This window comes from Conger conger, chromosome 13 (assembly GCF_963514075.1).
Source record: "Conger conger chromosome 13, fConCon1.1, whole genome shotgun sequence".
Lineage (NCBI taxonomy): Eukaryota > Metazoa > Chordata > Actinopteri > Anguilliformes > Congridae > Conger > Conger conger.
The window spans coordinates 44,899,974-44,902,473 of record NC_083772.1 but is presented as its reverse complement, the minus strand read 5'-3'; the positions used below and the strand labels follow the sequence as shown (position 1 = coordinate 44,902,473).

At 46.6% G+C, this 2,500-nt stretch overlaps 8 non-coding genes across 8 annotated transcripts; 6 read left to right on the top strand and 2 right to left on the bottom strand.

The window, feature by feature from the left end:
* Positions 1 to 51: 51 nt before the first annotated feature.
* Positions 52 to 125, top strand: trnat-agu (transfer RNA threonine (anticodon AGU)). The gene has a single exon. It is a non-coding gene; the product is annotated as a tRNA-Thr (tRNA).
* A 365-nt stretch (positions 126 to 490) lies between these two features.
* On the bottom strand, positions 491 to 564 carry trnan-guu (transfer RNA asparagine (anticodon GUU)). The gene has a single exon. It is a non-coding gene; the product is annotated as a tRNA-Asn (tRNA).
* A 266-nt stretch (positions 565 to 830) lies between these two features.
* Positions 831 to 904, top strand: trnat-agu (transfer RNA threonine (anticodon AGU)). Its single transcript has one exon. It is a non-coding gene; the product is annotated as a tRNA-Thr (tRNA).
* A 351-nt stretch (positions 905 to 1,255) lies between these two features.
* Positions 1,256 to 1,329, bottom strand: trnan-guu (transfer RNA asparagine (anticodon GUU)). The gene has a single exon. It is a non-coding gene; the product is annotated as a tRNA-Asn (tRNA).
* A 120-nt stretch (positions 1,330 to 1,449) lies between these two features.
* trnak-cuu (transfer RNA lysine (anticodon CUU)) lies at positions 1,450 to 1,522 on the top strand. Its single transcript has one exon. It is a non-coding gene; the product is annotated as a tRNA-Lys (tRNA).
* A 73-nt stretch (positions 1,523 to 1,595) lies between these two features.
* On the top strand, positions 1,596 to 1,669 carry trnat-agu (transfer RNA threonine (anticodon AGU)). The gene has a single exon. It is a non-coding gene; the product is annotated as a tRNA-Thr (tRNA).
* Positions 1,670 to 2,226: 557 nt separating this feature from the next.
* Positions 2,227 to 2,299, top strand: trnak-cuu (transfer RNA lysine (anticodon CUU)). The gene has a single exon. It is a non-coding gene; the product is annotated as a tRNA-Lys (tRNA).
* Positions 2,300 to 2,372: 73 nt separating this feature from the next.
* On the top strand, positions 2,373 to 2,446 carry trnat-agu (transfer RNA threonine (anticodon AGU)). The gene has a single exon. It is a non-coding gene; the product is annotated as a tRNA-Thr (tRNA).
* The last annotated feature ends 54 nt before the right edge of the window (positions 2,447 to 2,500 follow it).

The following is a 2,500-nucleotide window of genomic DNA, read 5'->3' as shown; positions in this document are numbered from 1 at the left end:
AGGCATCAATAGTTTGAAAGAAGAGTATAACCAAGTGCAGAGGCAGCATCAGGCACTGTGGCTTAGTTGGTCAAAGTGCCTGTCTAGTAAACAGGAGATCCTGGGTTCGAATCCCAGCGGTGCCTTGTTTTCACCCCACACCTGACTACCTACCTGCTGGCATCAAAAGTGCAAAGATTGGCTCATCCTGGTGACATCTTTTGCATCATTTCTGACAAAATGATACTTTATATTATTGTGATATGATGTGATTTCTCCTTGTTTTCATGTAATGTAAAAGTAGAGAAAGAGAGCAATGAAACGAGTTGTCATTGCACCATGTTGGAGAAATCTTACCTGTACTTCGCTTTTTTGAAATGTGTATTTTGCAATGTTGCTTGTTGTTTCTGCAATATCGCAAATGCCGTGTGAGACAAAGCTCAGAAGCCTAAGTAGGGTCATGCTTGCGCATCAGAAAGTTACGATGAAAATGATGTGGTGGACAGTCCACCGTCCCTGGGTGGGCTTGAACCACCAACCTTTCGGTTAACAGCCTAACGCGCTAACCGATTGCGCCACAGAGACATACAGCAGAAGGCTGCCGGGTTCCTGTGTTGAAGTTATGCAGACATTCTTTTTCACAAGATCAGGTGATGAAGTGATGTCACTCTGCCGGGAAGTTGCTGCCAGATATCGTTTACCCTAGCCCGGCTAGCTCAGTCGGTAGAGCATGAGACTCTTAATCTCAGGGTCTTGGGTTCGAGCCCCACGTTGGGCGTTACCTTTACTGAACGCACTGGAGGCATCAATAGTTTGAAAGAAGAGTATAACCAAGTGCAGAGGCAGCATCAGGCGCTGTGGCTTAGTTGGTCAAAGTGCCTGTCTAGTAAACAGGAGATCCTGGGTTCGAATCCCAGCGGTGCCTTGTTTTCCCTGCACCTGACTACCGACCTGCTGGTATCGTAAGTGCGAAGATTGGCTCATCCTGGTGACATTTCTGACAAAATGATACTTTATATTATTGTGATATGATGTGATTTCTCCTTGTTTTCATGTAATGTAAAAGTAGAGAAAGAGAGCAATGAAACGAGTTGTCATTGCACCATGTTGGAGAAATCTTACCTGTACTTCGCTTTTTTGAAATGTGTATTTTGCAATGTTGCTTGGCGTTTCTGCAATACCGCAAATGCAGTGTGAGACAAAGCTCAGAAGCCTTAGTTGGGTCATGCTTGCGCATCAGAAAGTTACGATGAAAATGATTTGGTGGACAGTCCACCGTCCCTGGGTGGGCTTGAACCACCAACCTTTCGGTTAACAGCCGAACGCGCTAACCGATTGCGCCACAGAGACAAACAGCTGCAGGCTGCCGGGTTCCTGTGTTGAAGTTATCCAGACATTCTTTTTCACAAGATCAGGTGATGAAGTGATGTCACTCTGCCGGAAAGTTGCTGCCATCTGTCGTTTACCCAAGCCCGGCTAGCTCAGTCGGTAGAGCATGAGACTCTTAATCTCAGGGTCGTGGGTTCGAGCCCCACGTTGGGCGTTACCTTTACTGAACGCACTGGAGACATCAATTGTTTGAAAGAAGAGTATAACCAAGTACCAATGCCGCATCAGGCGCTGTGGCTTAGTTGGTCAAAGTGCCTGTCTAGTAAACAGGAGATCCTGGGTTTGAATCCCAGCGGTGCCTTGTTTTCCCCACACCTGACTACCGACCTGCTGGTATCGTAAGTGCAAAGATTGGCTCATCCTGGTGACATCTTTTGCATCATTTCTGACAAAATGATACTTTATATTATTGTGACATGATGTGATTTCTCCTTGTTTTCATGTAATGTAAAAGTAGAGAAAGAGAGCAATGAAACGAGTTGTCATTGCACCATGTTGGAGAAATCTTACCTGTACTTCGCTTTTTTGAAATGTGTATTTTGCAATGTTGCTTGGCGTTTCTGCAATACCGCAAATGCTGTGTGAGACAAAGCTCAGAAGCCTAAGTTGGGTCATGCTTGCGCATCAGAAAGTTACGATGAAAATAATGAGGTGGACAGTCCACCGTCCCTGGGTGTGCTTGAACCACCAACCTTTCGGTTAACAGCCTAACGCGCTAACCGATTGCGCCACAGAGACAAACAGCTGCAGGCTGCCGGGTTCCTGTGTTGAAGTTATCCAGACATTCTTTTTCACAAGATCAGGTGATGAAGTGATGTCACTGTGCCGGAAAGTTGCTGCCAGCTGTCGTTTACCCAAGCCTGGCTAGCTCAGTCGGTAGAGCATGAGACTCTTAATCTCAGGGTCGTGGGTTCGAGCCCCACGTTGGGCGTTACCTTTACTGAACGCACTGGAGACATCAATTGTTTGAAAGAAGAGTATAACCAAGTACCAATGCCGCATCAGGCGCTGTGGCTTAGTTGGTCAAAGTGCCTGTCTAGTGAACAGGAGATCCTGGGTTTGAATCCCAGCGGTGCCTTGTTTTCCCCACACCTGACTACCGACCTGCTGGTATCGTAAGTGCAAAGATTGG